The 7571-nt window shown below is 35.7% G+C and overlaps 1 protein-coding gene across 1 annotated transcript in view; it reads left to right on the top strand.

Moving 5' to 3' along the window:
• LARP4 (La ribonucleoprotein domain family, member 4) overlaps nucleotides 1-7571 on the top strand; it is a 66503-nt gene that overhangs the window by 37997 nt on the left and 20935 nt on the right. The gene's annotated exons all lie outside the window — the stretch shown is intronic.

Here is a 7571-nt window from a genome sequence, read left to right as displayed (position 1 = left end):
GGGGAACCTTGGCTTCCTCCATCACTGGAGCAAGCAAGCCTCCTGTTCGCTTCAGCTGCCTGGCTGCCGGCCGCCATCTTGGTTGGCAGTTAATTTGCTTATCGCCCTGATTAGCCAATGGGAAGCGTTTCGGAGGTACGGTTAATTACCATGTTTGTCTATTATTAGATAGGATTGTTTATGGTTCCTGTGATCTACAATGGCAGAGCTGAGTAGCTGCAACAGAAACCGTATGCCCTTCAAACCTAAAATATTTTCTATCTGGCCTTTTACTGAAAAATCTTATCAACACCTGTTTAGAAATTATGGTTTTACCTTTAAAATAATCATTCCTTTTTACAGTGGAAAATTAAATTTACTGATAAACTGAATCATTTTCTGTACTATTCTGTACAATTTTTGCAGTTTTCAAAAATAATACCTTCCCTCTTTGTTTACTTTCCTTCTTTTTATAATACCTATTTCAATAATTCTTTTAGTGAGAATCTGAGATAAACTTTTATTAGTCTTAAATGTTTGAAAATGTCTTTATTTTGCCCTTGTTTATAAATGATAATTTAATTGATTATAAAAATTCCATGTTCATGCTCTCCTCCCACCTTCAGTACTTTGAAGATATTACTTCACTTTTTATAGATTTTTTTTTTAATTGAAAAATCAGCTCAGTGATTTTGTATGTTATTGGTCTTTTATTTCTGGTATCTTTTAAGATCCTCGCTTTAAGCTTGATGCTCTGCAGTCTTAAAAGATGTGCCTAGATATAAAATTTTTTTTATTTAACTTGTTTGGTATTTGGAGTGCACTTTAAATCTGAAAATTTGTGTCTTTAGTTCTGGAAAATTTTCAGCTACATCCTCAACAAAGAATTCATGTCTGTCATTCCATCCATTCTGTTTTCCTGGACTTTTATGAGACAAATATTGGAAATTCTTGGTCTTTCTATGTCTCTTTAATTTATCTTTTGTAAATTTTTAAAATCTGTTCCTTGGTGCCATGTGCTGGATTGCTTTTCTCAGAAATATTTTCTAATTCATTAATTTGTTATTCAACTCTGTCAAGTGGAGAGCATGTTTTATTTCAATGATTTTTCTTCTTTCTCTGCCGGACCCCAGCAGCAAGCTACCTACAGGTCCGAGTGTCTGTCCCCTGGTGGTCAGTGCACGTCATAGTGAGTGGTTGAGTGGCCTTAGCATATCATTAGCATATTATGCTTTGATTGGTTGAACGGACGACCAGACACTTAGCATATTAGGCTTTTATTATAATAGGATAATATTGCAGTGAAAAATATTTTGAAGTGTTTTATTGTAAAATATACATACATGCAATTTACCATTTTTAAGTGTGTAACTCAATAGCATTTTATACATTCACATTGTAGTGCAACCATCACCAATACTTATTTCTAGACATTTTTGCATCACCCAAAACAGAAAATCTATACAAGTTAGGCAGTAATGTCCCATTCTCCCAGCCCCTAGTAACCTCTAATCTATAGTCTCTGTCTTTATGAATTTGCCTATCTACATAATATATAAAAGCTTAAGCGACCTTTATGACTGGACAGCCTTTATGACACTCAACACAGGAGCTTGCTCCCTGGTGGTCAGTGTGCTCCCACAGCCAACTTCCTGCGGCCAGCCAACCTCCCATGGTCCCTCCTCCCAGCCCCCATCGGCTCCCATCTGGACTGGGTGAGACGGCCCTGATTGCTGGCCAGGCCAAGGCTCCCCACCCATGCACGAATTCGTGCACCAGGCCTCTTGTTTTAGATAACTGCATATAAGTGCAGTCATGCAATATTTGTCCTTTCGTGTCTGGCTTATTTCACTTAGCATAATGTTTTCAAGGTTCATCCATGTTGTAGCATATATCAGAACTTCATTACTTTTTATGGGTTCTTAACTCTCTTTGGCTAGTATGAATAATGCTATACAACTATCAGTTATTTGAGGTATTTACCTAGACATTACTGGCAAATATAATACCATGTTTAACATTTTGAGAAGCATGAAACTGTTTTTGCACAGCAGCTCCACCAGTTTACATTCCCAGCAATGTAATATGATTCAAATTTTTCCACATCTTATCAACATTTGTTATTTTCTGCTTTCTTAATAAAAGTCATTATAGTTTGGGGTTTCATTTTCCTAATGACTAATGATGTTCAGTCTTTCTTTATGTTTTTTTTGCCATTTGTGTATCTTTTTTGAAAATTGGGTTGTTTGTTTTGAGTTGTAGTAGTTCTTTATATATTTTAGATATTAGTCCCTTATCAGATAGATGATTTGCAAATATTTTCTCCCATTGTGTGAGTTAATCTTTTCCTTCTTTTTTAAAAATATATTTTTACTGATTTTAGAGAGGATAATGTCCTATGTACACTTGAGAAAAATGTGTATTCTAGAGTTTGAAGTAGTATTTTTTAGGTCCAATTGGTTTATAGTGTTGAAGTTCTCTATTTATTGCTCTTCTGTTGATTATTCATTATTGAAAGTGGGTTAATGACGTCTCTATTGTAGAACTGTATTCTTTCAGTTCTGGCATTGTTTGCTTTATGTATGTAAGGACTCTGTTGGTAGATGTATATATGTTTACAATTGTTTTCTCTTTTTGCTTAATTGAACCTTTTATCAATATATAATGTCCTTTGTCTTTTGGAACCTTTTTTGACCTAGTATATTTTGCCTGATAATAATAAAGCCATCTTAGCTGTATTTTGGTTACTATTTGCTTGCATTTTGTTGCTTTCAGCGTCTCTGAATCTAAAATGAATCTATGATAGACAGCACATAGATGGATTCTTTTTTAAAATTCAACCTGTCAGTCTCTGCCTTTAGTAGAGTTTAAGCTGTTTACATATCAAGTAATTACTAATCAGGAAAGATAATTCTGCTACCTAGGTATTGGTTTTCTAGGCGTTTCCATCCCCAGTTCCTTAGTTAACTGCCTGTTTTTTTTCATTGAATTGAACTTTTATAGTGTACCAATTTTGTTTTTCACCTTACCTATACTGTATAATTTTAAGTTTAAAAAAAATTTTTTTAGTGGTTCTCTTGGGGCAGTAGTTCTCAACCTTCCTAATGCCGCTACCCTTTAATACAGTTCCTCATGTTGTAGTGACCCCCAACCATAAAATTATTTTCGTTGCTACTTCATAACTGTAATTTTGCTACTGTTATGAATCGTAATGTAAATATCTGATATGCAGGATGTATTTTCATTGTTCGCGACCCACAGGTTGAGAACCGCTGTGAGGGGTTACAGTTAACATCTTAAATTTATAACAACGTCAATTGAATAGTGTACAAATACTCTGCTCCTATACTTCTTTGTCCCTTCCCCTTTATATTTTTTACTTTCACAGATTACATCTTTATATATTTGTGCCCATTGATATCAGTTTATATTGTCTTATTTCCATTTTAAATCATATGAGGAAAAAAGAGGACTTACATAACAAATACAGTAACTTTTATTTGTCTTTACCTAAGTGATTATCCTTAGTAATGTTCCTTATTTCTTCTTATGGCTTTGAGTTACTGTCTGGCTTCATTTCATCTGAATAAGTCTCATTAGCATTTCTTATTAGCTAATAAGTCTCATTAGCATTTCTGATTCCTTTTTAGCATTTTATTTGTATATCTTTTTCCTAATTACTGTTAGGTTTGTCCATAGTTTTCATTAGCTCATTGAGCACATTTAAAATTTAACATCTTTGACCAGTAATGCCAATGTCTGGACTTTCTCGGGATAATTTTTATAACTTTCCCCCCCCTGTGAATCACTATAGTTTTTTCTTTCTTTGTATGTTTTGTAATTTTTTGTTGAAAACTGGATATTCTAAGTATTTATAAGATGTTAACTCTGGAAATCTGATTCTTCTACTCCTCAGGTATTAGTGATGTTTTGCTTGTTAAAGGCCTGTGACTTTTCCAAACTGTTTTTGCAAAGTGTGTATTCCTTGTTGTGGTCACTGAAATTTCTATTCCATTATCTCTATCTACATTCAGCCTGAGATCTGACAAAGATTTCCATAAATGTCTGGCTCCAAATAGGGTAATGGTGGTGGTGAAGGGTTCTGTCTCTTAGTTAGGGTTTTTTGAATTTATTGGGGTGACATTGGTTAATAAAATTATATAGGTTTCATGAAGTAAAATTCTATAATCCATCATCAGTATATTGTATTGTGTGTTTACCACCCCAGGCCAAGTTTCCTAACATCTCCATTTATCCCTCCTTTACCCTTTTCTACCTCCCCCACTTCCCCTTTCCCTCTGGAAATCACCAGTTTTCTGTGTTTATTGCTCAATCCCTTTACCTTTTACTAGTACACCCAGCCTCAACCCCTCTTCTCTGACAGCTGTCAGTCTGTTCTCTGTCTCTGAGTCTGGTTTATTCATTAGATTCCACATATAAATGAAATGAAATCACAATAGTATTTGTCTTTCTCTGACTGGCCTTATTTAATTTAGTGTAATGGTCTCCAGGTCCATCCATGCTCTTGCAAAGTGTGAGATTTCCTTATTTTAGGCCGATTAAAGTTTTAGGTGTCACCTGGGAATCTGCTGCTTCAGAGAGGGTCATAATTGAGGCAAACATCAGCACAGATCCCTCAGGTATCCACCAGACTAACCACAACACACCCAGCATATTTGAAGGACAAAGTCCTCACACAACCTACCTTAGCACCAGGCAGCCACTCCCAGAACACAGGCCACTGAGGAATGGAAGTGGTAGCTACTGGTTTGTTGTTGGTTTTGTTTTTTTTTTCCCTCACTTAGGTAAGATCAGCTGCCTCTCCCTTTATTAAGCACTCCGCTAGTTGTCATAAGTGTCCAAGCACTCTTTCTTGCTCAAATATTGATTCACTGGGAGCTAGTCTGCCATTTTTCCGCTATTCAATTTTTTGATTATTCATGCAAATACAGTCATGCACCACTTAACAAGGATAAAAAAGAAAAAAAGAACCAGTCAAAAATGAAGACTGCAGGAACTGACATGAAGAATGCATTACATGGAATCTCATTGTAGTTTTGATTTGCATTTCACTAATGACTAGTGAAATTGAGGATCTGTTCTTGTGCTTATTGGCCATTCACATATTCTCTTTGGAGAAATGTCTATTCAAATCCTTTGTCCATCTTTGAATTGGCTAGCTACTGTATATTCTTGAGTGTAGTTTAACATGATTCTCTGTCCCCTGTATTTCCTGCAAATTGGTAGCTAGATCTAGAGGCTTCAATAGAATTGGATTTGATTTTGGAGCAGTGGAGAGAGAGAGAGCATAAGTATATAAAATATTTGTTATGTCTCTTATGCTAGCTGCTACTGCTCATTGGTGAACTCTATTCATTAAGGGTTGAAGAGGTACTGTTTCTGTGTTAATCTGTTTTCTATTTATTAGCTGAAACACTTCTTTAAAGAGAAGCTTGCCCTCATCTTCATTGCCCTGAGGTACAGCTCATTGACAAAATGCATGATAAATGCTTGGTTCTAGCTTTTATTACCTGTTTTTGAAAATAATGCATTGATTCTCTGGCAACTTTCAAAAATGACCATTCAGATTTTTTTTTTTTTTAGATTTAAACATATTTGGTGTGCTTATTGTCCTCACTGATGAAGTGGCCTCTGAGTTTACTTATGAGTTCTCTTGTTATGACCCTTATAATTTTCATTGGCTTGTTTGCTCTCTAGTGCAACAAGGTAGATGAGGCTTTTGTATCTTTTGTGTCAAGACTTGGGGTCAGCCAACTCTCTGGAGTCCCTATGTTACTTTTACGGGGAAATGATATTTTGTATTCACTGGCTTTGCATAAGGAGTTATTGTGACTAAATACATGTTTTGTCTTGTGTTTTTATTGTTGTTTGTTTGTTTTTTTAAGACAAAATACATGATTTTTTAAAGATAGTCTTTATTTTATTTTTTAATATATTTTTATTGATTTCAGAAAGGAAGGGAGAGGGAGAAATAGAAACATCAATGGTGAGAGCGAGTCATTGATTGGCTTCCTCCTATACAGCCCCTACTGGGGATCAAAAGTGCAACCCGAGCATGTGCCCTGACCGAGCATGTGCCCTGACCGGGAATCAAACTGTAACCTCCTGGTTCATAAGGCAACGCTCAACCACTGAGCCACACCAGCTGGACTCCATCATGATTTTATACTGATGCTTCCACTTTGAATTCAGGTGACATAGTTTTTACATCTTCAGTCTCACATTTGTTTCTCCTTTTTCCCATGTGAAAATCAAACCTCAGTGACTCCAATATAATATTGATTTGATGAATCCCATAGTCACATACAAAGTATCAGAATACAATACCAGTAGCAATATAATTCTGAGAATATTTAAGAAAAATTTCATACTTTGCCTTTTGGGTTATTCGTAAGGAACTTTCCTAACAGTTAATTTTTTTAAAAATTGATTTTTAGAGAGGGAAAGGGAGAGGGACAGAGAGAGAAGCATCAATGTGAGAGTGAAACATCAATCCGCTGCCTCCTGCATGTCCCCTATCAGGGATTAAGCTCTCAACCAATTGAGCCAAACTGGCCAGGGCACAGTTGATTTTTATTTTGGTTCAAAGCCACTTAGGATTTCTCTATGTTATATTATTAATGAATGCACATTTTGGCCCATTTGCTTTTAACTTTTACACATTGATTTTTTTAAATTTGATTTTCAGTATGTGCATTGTTTAAAAGCAAAATATTTTCAATAAATATTCACATATACAAGGTGTCCCAAAAATATGTATGCACACTTTGAATAATTATAAAGACAGTGTTGCCTGGCCAGTGTGGCTCAATGGTTGAGTGTCTACCTATAAACTAGGAGGTCATGGTTCGATTCCTGGTCAGGACATATGTCTGGGTTGCAGGCTTGATCCCCAGTAGAGGGTATGCAGGAGGCAGCCGATTAATGATTCTTTCTCATCATTGATGTTTCTCTCTCTTCCTCTCTGAAATCAATAAAAATATATATATTTTAAAAGGCAGTATTTATGAAAATACATTTTATTTTCAAAATGTAATATAATCTAGACATAGTGTGTGTATACATTTTTGGGGACACCCTGTATATATGTACGTAAGTATGTCTTCATATTTCCATCTGATTTAGCGAGAGAATAGCTTATGATACAGTCTTGCCTTTTTTTCTTTAATCTGTATATTCTAGAAATCACTTCATAATAGTATTTAGAGCAATTACTCAGTTCTTTTTATATCTGCAGGTTACTTACTCAGTTGTGTGTATGTATCCTGATGTATTCAGCCATCGATGCAATGTTGGGTTGGTTTGTGTGTGGTGGGGAGAGTCTGTCCTCCACCCCTGACCCTACATTACAAATCGTGTCAGTGAATAGCTGTGTGCATCCTTAAAAAAACAAAACTATTTTGGCCCTGGCTGGGTAGCTTAGTTGTTTAGAGCATCATCCTAAACAAGGATGTGGGTTCGATTCCAGTCAGGGCACATATAAGAATCAACCAATGAATGCTTAAATAAGTGTAACAACAAGTATCTCTCTCTCTCCCCCCCTCTCTCCCCTTCTCTCCCCTTCTCTCCCC

This window comes from Myotis brandtii, unplaced genomic scaffold, assembly GCF_000412655.1.
Source record: "Myotis brandtii unplaced genomic scaffold, ASM41265v1 scaffold29, whole genome shotgun sequence".
NCBI classification, from domain to species: Eukaryota; Metazoa; Chordata; class Mammalia; order Chiroptera; family Vespertilionidae; genus Myotis; species Myotis brandtii.
The sequence above is the reverse complement of the archived record's forward strand: the minus strand, read 5'-3'. Positions and strand labels throughout refer to the sequence as shown.